The following is an 11,040-nucleotide window of genomic DNA, read 5'->3' as shown; positions in this document are numbered from 1 at the left end:
AAATTTACAGTGATTATAGTTATGTAATTAATTAGTAAATCAAAAAAGAATGAAATTAAAGTTTAAAAAAAAAAACAGCTGTTTTAACTGTTTTAGAGGTTTGAAGGTCTGAAGGGATCACTAGAGCTGTAATATGAGACTCAATAAGAGGTCTAGTTACTTTAGAACACGTTAGAAGTTTCCTGCAGCAAAACACACATTTTGGCCTGGTAATTACTTGTATTTCTTGATGTAAATTGCATGCTATGAATTAAGTGTCAGTTAGGGTCATTCATAATGCTGTACTGCACCTTATTTTATCTGACGATTATCTAAGGTATAAAAAATGAATTTTGTGTATTTTCAAAGACTTCAATATATGCTTACTTTTGAATTTATAAACAATATATATTTAAATCCTACACTGTAAGTCTGGTTGTCAGTGCAGCCTGTGTCGCAGACATAATCTATTGCCGGTTAGTAACATCTGCAAAGCTGTGCCAGTATTCTGGGCTGCCAATCACAATGTGTTTCGATATTCCCTTCAACCTGATTGGCACAGTGACAATGGTATTTTTAAGAGGCCAATCATAGCACATATGCAAGTGCTAGTTCACAGGTGGGCCACGGGGTGCCCAGAAGCAGGATTTCAGTGCTGTCTCACAGGGGGACTTAACCAGAAGTTTAGTTCTGTTTGTGGCTCAGGCTAGTCCTCTGGGCATTAATGTTTAAATTATGTGTTTTATGTTGCTTAGCTGGGAAGACAAACATAGATGACAGAAGAGCACAAACAAGAGAATATCAAGAAGTATTAAAAAGTATATCTACCACACAACTCGTAAAGAGAGGTGAAAGTCTGTGAGGACAGAAATGTTGTTACAGAGCCATAAAACATTAATGTTAAGTACAACTCACTGTCAAATAAGTTAAAAGGAAGGAAGAATGCTGACATTTCGAGGAATACACTTTTCTGGTTTATGGAAAATCTGCAGCAACAGAAGACACTGAATCATGTTGAGCTGGTTCAGGATGTCAATTCTGTTTCGATGGAATCCTCTGACAGTGTCTAGGCCAGTGTACAGTAGTGTGCTTTGAAGCTGGTCCTTGGTAAGACATTTCTTGACTTTACATGCCAACTCTCTTTCAAGGACCTCAAGGCTAAGTGTCTGTTTCCCTGACATTCACTTTCTTGTCAGGGATCAGCAAATTTTAACTAGACGACTGTGTTAACTGTAGTTTTTTTTGTAAGACTTAAAAAACTTCACAGGAAAGACTGAAACTAATGATCTTGCACTAAGCAGCTTTGAAGAAATCAAGGTTTCTCGGGGGGGGGAGGGGGGAGGGGGGCGGGGAGGCTGTGCTGCACATATTTCCCTTGGAGATACGAAGGCAAACACCCTAGATGCAACTATAGGAAACCAAACTAACCTTGAATTTAATAGAGAGTATTCACTCACTTGGCTTATTAGTTTGGGACACCAATATGGCCACCGTGACGCCATGTGAATACTCTCTATACTTCAGTCAGTTTCTCATGTTTATTTTCCATCCCTAAGCATTCTGTTCCTCCCGTGGAAAGGAGTTGGTGGTTGTGTTATGACAACTTAATCCCTTAGTGTTCTTCATCCCTCAATTAATCAGTTTGAGTAAAGGATGGTTAATATGGTCCTGATTAGGAGAAGAAAGCTTTCTATTAAAGGCACCATGGTCTAGAAGACCAAATGTAAATCCCTATCTGACCTCATTGACATGGAGAAACAAAAAAGGGATTGGCTAACACCAACATAGTGATGTGCAGTATTAAGCTCAACAAGGATACAGGAAAAATCCACAACTGAGAAACTGGTTTTTAAGAACCTGTCACGCTAAAATTTTCCAGTTAGGCTGTCTTTATAAAAGAGCACTCAAATTTGAAACAGGTTATTAATCATAACCATTACAATTTCCTCAAATTTGATCGGTGCATTAACTGCTTTATTTTTCTTTAATCATTGTGTATAGTTGCCTGTAATCGGACAGTTATGTTAGCCAATCATATTAAATACACTCAGCTAAACCCACCAATCACAGAAGTTATTATGATAACCATAGCAACAATCACTTACCCAAACAAACTGGGGATTAATCCAAAATGGATGAATATGCAACATTTAGGCAGTGTCTCCACCAGTGATATTTTCCCTTACTTTGGACATTTGGTATGAACAAACACTCTTTCACCAAAAAGAAATGCATCTATTTTCTTGGAAATTGTAACGGTTATAATTATTAATTGGTAACAGATTGGTTATCAAAAATTAACATAGCCAGATGAGCTTATTTACAACTCCATTTTTCAGACCTGCAATTTATTTAAGGCTGTCTTTTAAAGGAACCACAAGAACAGCATGTATTTTTATTTTCAGCTTTAATAAATTCCAGACTATTTTAATGATCTGGGGCCGGTTGCTCGAAGCCTGGTTAGCGCTAACCGTTGGTTAAGAGGTATCAAAATGTATAGGTTTCCATGGTATTTAACGCTGGTAAGCACTAACCATGCTTTGAGCAACCCGGGCCTGGTTAGAAAATCCTCTTAACAGATGGAATAGCATAATGTGAATTAATAAATCCTTTGATCAAACTGTCTTCTGCTTTTCTCTTGCCAAACCATATTTCCCTACAGAGGAGCAAAGGTTGTAGCAAATCAGAAAAATAAAACAAAGACAAGAGGCTACACCTGAAACCCCTCTTTACTGTTACTTTAACACTCAGGGAGAAGGTTATGGTACTTCTGTACAGGTATGTGCCATGGAATAGGGAGTGGGTTTTGAGATGATCAGTCTTTATCCTACACTACTTGGCTTGGCTTTCTGATCCGTTGGTAGGGTTCCTTTGTAAAATTATACTAGCTCACCGTCAGTAGATAACCTTCAGGGGTTTCAAAATGTTTTAAAAGAGGCAGCCGAATCTGGAGGACGGGGGCACTGGAATTGCTGGCAACATACAATCAAGTAGCCGATGGAACTCCAGTGGTCACTGGCTTGTTTTGAAACCACTGAAACCTCTGGTAAAAACTGAAGATACATTGATGGGATCAACTGATATGAACTTGAGCCGAGAGCTACTGAACAATAAAAAAAAACACTCTTTTTATACAAATCAAGCCGTTTGAAGATTGAAATAGGAGTGTAAACACTTTTTGACACAAAAAAGATGTTTATAATTATCTACATTTACCCAATATTTCCTAGACCTTCACTTGTTGGGGGATTGTGTGTTAAAACAACTTGAACATTGCATTGAAAGCCTGTTGTCAAGGATACAACTAAGAAGAGATGGTATATATTTGACTGTATTTTTCAGTAGATACTGGAAAAGAATCAAAAATGCATTAAGAATCTAAGCACTAAGATTTTGAGCCAAATACAGGATCAAAGGACGTTAGTCAATAACAAGGAATGTGGATATTTATTTTTGGAAAAAGGAAATAAATACAGCTTGAATTTCTCAAGGCTGGTTTGCACGTTTCTAAAATTCATACATGTAATTTATTGAAAATATTTTGATGTTTCTTTTTGTTAGAACAATAACAATATCATTGATCAATCAAATAAAGTAGGTGAACAAAATTTCAGTATTTCCTTTAACACTAGAAGAAAAACTGTTGTATACATACTAATTATACACAGCTGTATATCATTATTATTATGGTTCAATTTTATCCCTGGATAATTTTAGTTTCCTTTATGTCATACTCATTATCATACATTTTCATACCCAAAAACACAGGAAAAAATTTAAATTGAAGTATAAAGCAAAAAAATAAAAATACTGTCCATGTATGGCCAAAAGAAAAAAATGATCACTGGCTCACTCAAAGCTGCACTGAGTGACTGTTTGTCCTAACAAGGTTTGAACTCTCTGTTGGATACTCCCTTTTGCCCCACCAGCTACAGGTACATACCCCTCCCCCTCAGGCATGCCATTCAACATTGTAATAAAAGAAGACCACTGTCAACCTTATTAAAGAGTAAAAACATTGTTATTAGGAAACAGAAAAACCATTCTACTGAAGTGAATTATTGCAGTAACCTTCGAATTTTGGTTCCATCGCTTACATGTATTGTTTCTAGTAACAAAAAGTGCAAGTCTTAAGATGAAATTTTCATATTACAGAACAAAAAATATCCTTCCTTTTTCCAGGGAGGCCATTTTCTCCCAACAACTCCCTACCAGGTAGAAATTTCATTCAAGTTTCATATAAAATACTTTTTGTTTGTTTTGGCCATGAAGACCCCCTCTCCTTACAACTTTTAAGGATCCTAGAATCAAATAATGCAAATATCCCTTATGCACAACTGTCTTACAATATGGATTTTAAGGCTCGGCAAGGGAAAATTGGCAAAAAATATACTTCCAGTCCTTCACATGTAATTGAACTGTCTATCCCCTACCACACAGACAGAAAATAACTGGCAATGCAATTTTGCTTATCTGTGCAAATTAAGTTTGCTGTCATCAAGTTTCACAATCCCCCATAAGCAACAATGCACTCTGTCATACAGTGTAGGAATGCTGTTACCACCCCTGAAATCCACTAAGCAAAAACCTTGCATGCCTCCCTCTAAAACAATAAATTATGATCACAGCAATTGCAGGCATGTGGTATCTTTCTGGTATACTATCGTACTCAAAAAACGCTATTAGTAATAATAATTGATCAACAAGATTATTGTTTTTGTTATAATATTGTTCTTCTTGGTGTAGGTTCTCTTAAAATCTCCACCTCTCCTGGGGCACCACCTCCCAAAGCAAACGGTCTATTCTCTGTCTCATTTTTTCTATTTTATGTGTTTCTTACACAATAAAATACAGTTTTAGAGATCCAGTAGAAAGTGCTGTGAGAAAAAGGGTAGTTCTTTCTGATGTTTTACTGCCCTTTTCTAATAGCAACCACCTGTTCTTGAAGAATTTCCCTTTCATCAATCATTTAAAAAATTATCTAATTCTCTTAACTATTAAAAGCTCACGATCTAACATAGAATAACTCTAATATTTCGCTACTCTACGCTCCTTGTAATTCTCTCACGTGCACTAAAGGAAAAAAGCAGCAAACCTACTAACCTTATCTATGCGACATCATGCCAGAGGGTCTTCGAACAGCAGAAGACTGAGCCCTTGCAGCAACTTTACGTCGAGTTATAAAGCCTTCCAGTTGTTAACACTTTAAAACTGTGACCATAAGCTTTTTCTCCACGGTATTTCGCTCAGGATAGGCAATTTTGATTGGTGACTTCGATGAATCAGAAGCCGCGAAAGCCAAACTCTAGAGTGACGCTCGATTACAAACAGCGAAAGACTCACCATGACATTCCTCAAAACCATGCAGTTGAGTGCAAGTTTCTGCAACTTTACGGGGCGTGATCCAGCCTTCCAGCGGTGAACACTTTAAACTGTGGCCATCGGCGTTTTCCCCATTCTATTCATTCAAGATACATAATTCCGTTAGCCTGTGGCTAAAAATAACGAGGAAACCAAATAGCACCGGGCGTCCATCTTTGTGCTTCGCGCGAAAACAGAGCAGCAACTGTGCAACCGGATGTGATGTCATAAATCGGTGGATCATAGGTACACGAAATTTCGCTAAGTCGTGGGCCCCCCCCTGGACGGTGCCCACTAATGTGAAGTATTTTTTCCCAGATAATGACTATGTGAGACAAGTAGATCATATCAGGGGTTATTGAAACCCAAAAAGAAAACTGGGGGTAACCACTCATTTTTCAGAGATAACTGCTCCTTAATATGGAGGAAAACGCTGAATAGGCATTTTCTAGAAAAATGATAAAAAGTTATTTTTTTCCCCAAATTTCAGGGTGTACGCGTGAACTGGCACAAATGCTATGATAATTGTGATAAGGTTTCAAAATAAGCAACAAATGATAACATAACAACTGCTCTTTATACGTCTTTTTTTTGAAATATCAGCACAACTGGGAAGTTATCAGCAGTTATCCCTCTTCGCGCGTTTGCCTTAAAAATAGTGTAAACAACATTTTCCCCGAACCAAAAATTGATCGTTTGCTGAGAAGGCTTATTACTTTCATTTGGTAAGATAAAGAGTAGGGGTTTTAGAAGTTAAATTGGTTGGTTTCGACCTTCACTTAATCGCTTTGGGGGTTATTTACAATTTTTCCCTCTCCGGTCAGTTTCACTATTGCTTCACTCAACGCGGAGTACTCTGGGATATCCACAATGGCTAACAGTCAGAGAGAACAACAACCCACGAAGGAGAGCAAGAACAGAAAGTGAAACAGGACATTCCATGGACTCTAAGGAAAACAAATTATACTATTGCATTCAACTGGAGCTTCTCCGTCTCAAAAATTTAACAAACATCTTTGGAGAAGAGAAATCTCCAAGGTATTAGAGATTACTTCCAGCGCACATAGAGTAGTATGGCGTGCTCAAGATCCAAGGCTGGTGCTGTAAACAAACTACTGTACTTTAGTGGAAAAAAGTTGACACGGACTGTTAGACAGATACTCCTTCAATCGTTTGCTTACCTGTTCATGTCCTCAAGATTTTTTTAACGGTGGATGTAATATGGATTGTAAACCTTCCATTGTTTTTAATCATTTTACCAGGTACGTCGATCGAAGTGTTATTTAACTTGCATACATTCAATGAGCTTATATCTGTACTTTGCGCCATCTCTTTCGGGTTTTGCCACAAGTGTCATATGACATAAATGATTTGCATAGACTCAAGTTCCATACATGAGCTCTCTTAAAAAAAAAAAAGGAATACTGCGAAAGTAGTTGTACCGAATGCGTTTATGTACCCTCATATATAAACTGGTCTATAATGATCATTTTATATATTTCGTTTTGATTTTTTTTACTGTAGCATTCTGTGTCATGATCATTCACTATTTTTCGTTCCTAAATGTTAATTTTCGACTTAAAAGTGTCAGTTAAACCTAAAAAAGTCTAAGAATGGAAATACTTTATTTTACCTTCCATCTTTAGTTTGTAAATATCCAAATGGCAGCTATGTCTAAATGTCCAGATTATGTGTGGCGTGGAATTGAACCTTAAGAAATACTATCTACACGACAAGCTGCCAATGAGTTAATAATTTCAGTGCTTAGTAATGCCAAAATGCTTAAATAACAATGCTAATAGTAAAAAGCATAACAATTTTTTACGATTTTTTTCCACGATGAAAGCGTTTCCTTTGCGGTCCGCAAGTATTTGTGAAGCTGCGATTTCAGCAATCTAAGCAATCTTGTGACAGTTTTTTTCTTGTTTGTTCAACAAATAAAAGCCTCGGACTCTCACTGAAAGGGACATCTGTATGTACTCGAACGCTTTAAATCTATCTTCTGGAGAATAATTACATAAAATCTTACAAAATTAAAGAAATATTCAGGAAAGTGTTTATAGCCGATTAGCCGATAAAACGCGAAGGACGCGAGGGAAAGGTAAGCTTGCAGTTTCTCAATTAAGCGGAGGACTTAGGGCTATTTTCCCTCTGATTTACTGATCCTTGCCTATTAAGGGAGTTTTTAGTACCCAAGCTCCAAGCGTAACTTCTCGAAGCAATAACTTTTGATATTTTTGAACTGACTTTTGTTTGACCATAAAATGTTTGGTCAGATCGATCATACGGCAGAAATAGCAACATGCGCATACTTCTTCGGTTTTCAAAGAACTGACAAGGTAAATAGAAATAATTTTTCATCTGTTGAAAAACGACGCATCTCTTCCACAAGAAATTACTAGTACCTCCCAGACTTACAGGGAACAAAACCAGTTCGCGTGTCCTGCGTGTTGCGCATTTCTTTCGCGTCGCGCGCGACTACCTTGGCATGCGCAGAAAATGTACGCAGTAACAATAGTGGACACCGTCCTTAACAGAACCATGGGTAAGAGCTGAGTTTCTTGACAATATTTACTTTAGTTGAGTTAGTTTAAGGTGTGTGGCCTCCAGGAGCCCGCTGGTGCGGTCTTCATAAATCCGGCTAGATATAATCTCTTATAATTTTATGGGAAAACATGACTTCTGGATGGCCAGTTTTCAATGTCTGACTAAACACCTGCTCTGGCACAAGCAATTAAGCATTTTTTTTAATACCTAGGAAATACATTCATAAAAAAAAAATACATTTACGCAGCAAAAATGCTGGGGACTTCAATTGCTTACCGTAATTTTCTGATTACTCTGTTTCTTCATTTCCACTTCATTTCCGCAGTTCATATACGATTTATTTCATATATCATTAACAGTCATTTCTTTTCACGGGAACATATGATCCCACAATTGACCTGCCCCCAACGTCAGTTGCTTCATAACTCAGTTGGTAGAGCATCGCACCGGTATCGCGAGGTCACGGGTTCAAACCCCGTTGAAGTCCTGATTTTTTTTTTTCAGGCTTCTTTACGCAATTGCATAAACTGTGTTCACTGCGACGGTCATTTCTTCATTTTCATTTCATTTCCGCAGTTCATATATGATTTATTTCATATACTAGGGGTACCTTCCGGCAAGTGCCAACGAGGCGAATTCGTTTATCTTTTGTGGAGTGAGCCTATTCAGATCTTCTTTCATAATTTTAGAGGTTTAAAATGGATTTGGATATAGAAAAGGATGGCACCCAACTTCAAAACAACAACTTTGGCACATTATAGGCTTTCACTTTTATCAGACAATAACAACATGGCTTGAAGCTTTGTTAGTAAACATGAGCAAGTTAGCACTTATGTGTCATGTAAAACACATGCTGGTTGACAAAATCTCTCGAAATACGTAAATAAATTTAAAAAAGGTCCGCAAATACGTTGCATTCCTCGCGGGAGGTGAGGACTGGCTCTATGTAAATCGACCTGCGAAGAAGACGCTGGTTCTGATATAAGTTTTGAGAATATAACCCTATGCCTTGATCAACTACCGCTTAAAATTCAGTTCGCAAAGGAAAAGAGAACACTGAAAACCCTGGTTCTGAGTCGCGAAGCGAACACCCTACCTCAATATAAGTCGAGCTGCAAAGAACAAGCTAGTTCTCACAACAATTTGAGCGTAAAACCCTAATAATAATAATAGTAATAATAATAATAATAATAATGGAATTTATATAGCGCCTATACATCGCTGTTCTAAGCGCTTTACAATGTAAAAAAAGGACATAAGAATATCATTAAGCACAAGCTTACATATAACCCTACTGTACACAACTTAAAAAGGAAAGAAAAAAACAAAAAACAAAAACAAATATGACGAAACTAAATGTCATATACCTTTTTAAGAAGAAACGTTTTCAACTTAGATTTAAAAAGATTAACATCAGAACAAGCTCGAATTTCAAAGGGGAGATTGTTCCATAGTCGGGGGGCAGTAACGGAAAACGCTCGCTGGCCATAAGTTTTCAAACCCTATTCCTTGATCAGCTGCTGCTTTAAACACAATTTATAAAGCAAACCAAAGCATTAATTGCCCTTTCAAACTAGAAATCGTATTAAAGCTTGCTCACCAGTTAGGTCCTCTTGAACAGACAACGAACAACTGCACACTGAATCACCCAATCTCGAACCACGAGTTGTAAATACAAGACCATGACGTCACTACCCAAATATGGTGTCTTACTTACTTACTTGTGCCTGTCTTACCTCCTAAGAGAGAACACAGACATAATCTAAGACAGTCCAGGGCTTATGCCATGCCCTGCACACATACAAATCGTTTTAAGAACACTTTTATTCCAAGTATGTGTACATAATTTTTTGGACCAGTTTGTACCTAGTTATATAGAGAGAGTTTTTCGCATTTTTATAGAAATGTTTTTTGTTATAATTTCAATTAGTATTTATATTTTTGGAATTTATTTAATCTTAGTTTTAAGTAATTGTAACGCAATTCAGTCTACGGACTGCCATGTTCGATATTTTAATAAACTATCTATCTCTATCTATCCAAATATGGTCAAAAATGCAAATTTTAGAGGGTTACGCAGAATTTGAGAGTTTTTGCCTTCATTGCGCGACGTTATAATTCTGCCGCCGAGTCAACCTCGCTTCTTAGCTCGGTTGCCCCGCTGGCAATCATTAACACTCATTTCTTTCACGGGAACATATGAAACCACAATTGACATGCTCCCAACGTCAGTGGCTTCATAGCTCAGTTGGTAGAGCATTGGACCGGTATCTCAACGCTTGACAACAACCAAGTTTTTTACAGTCATGTTTTTCGAAACAATTTGCATTTTTCCTCTAAAAAATAGGTTTTATTTCTTTTTTTATTTATTGAATTATTGCACCACACTCAATCATTATAAGCAATAAAGTATTTTATCAAATTTATGATTGTAATCCAGGCTTATTGGTGACTAAACTGAAAACCATGCTCGATCTGATTGAAATCCCTTCCAAAACGACTAATAAAGACTCTGGAGCGCAGGTTCATATCAACGGCTTACCCATTATGATGTAGCTAATAAAGCGTTCGGGTTTCATGTGTTAAAATCTAGTGAGTCGTTTGTTCTAGGCATCCTCCAAATTATTCTTAAGTGTCTTCCAACGGACGTTTAAGTTATCAGCGACATGTTAATAAGGGCAAAAAGGACCTTCTCAACACTATCGAACTATGGAACTTTTTTGAAAACCTTCTTGAATTGAATATTTCCTCTCAAGCCCAGCTGCAATATAGCTACTTAATGAATGTCATTATACCATTTCAAACGATATCTCTGTAGCCTTTGGGGTTTACTGTGTAAAGAAGTCAGCACTTCGGTAGCAATGAACCTCATTGCCTGCACCATCACTCCATGGAGGATTGCTGCCAATTACCCTTCTGCCTTACTCATGTATATATTAATAGCGAAAACTCTAACAGTAAATGAAGATAACCGTTTCAAATTAGCGATGAAACTTAATCACTAAAATCATTTCGCATGTACTTATATAAGGAATAATCTTGTGCAGACATGATCAAGGCGTCCAGGGCGGTTCTGTCGGCCATTGGATGCTAATGTTCACCTTACATAATTACTGTTTCTCTTTGGTGTTTTCTAATTTAAAGCAATGCTTT

The 11,040-nt window shown here is 37.2% G+C and overlaps 1 long non-coding RNA gene across 1 annotated transcript; it reads right to left on the bottom strand.

Moving 5' to 3' along the window:
* Positions 1-2,371: 2,371 nt before the first annotated feature.
* Positions 2,372-5,216, bottom strand: LOC140929627 (uncharacterized). Its single transcript, XR_012164757.1, has 2 exons — positions 5,083-5,216; positions 2,372-2,635 (listed from the first exon to the last, which is right to left on the bottom strand). It is a non-coding gene; the product is annotated as an uncharacterized lncRNA (long non-coding RNA).
* Positions 5,217-11,040: the final 5,824 nt, after the last annotated feature.

This window comes from Porites lutea, chromosome 3 (assembly GCF_958299795.1).
Source record: "Porites lutea chromosome 3, jaPorLute2.1, whole genome shotgun sequence".
Taxonomy (NCBI): Eukaryota; Metazoa; Cnidaria; class Anthozoa; order Scleractinia; family Poritidae; genus Porites; species Porites lutea.
This window is presented reverse-complemented; position numbering and strand designations above follow the sequence as displayed.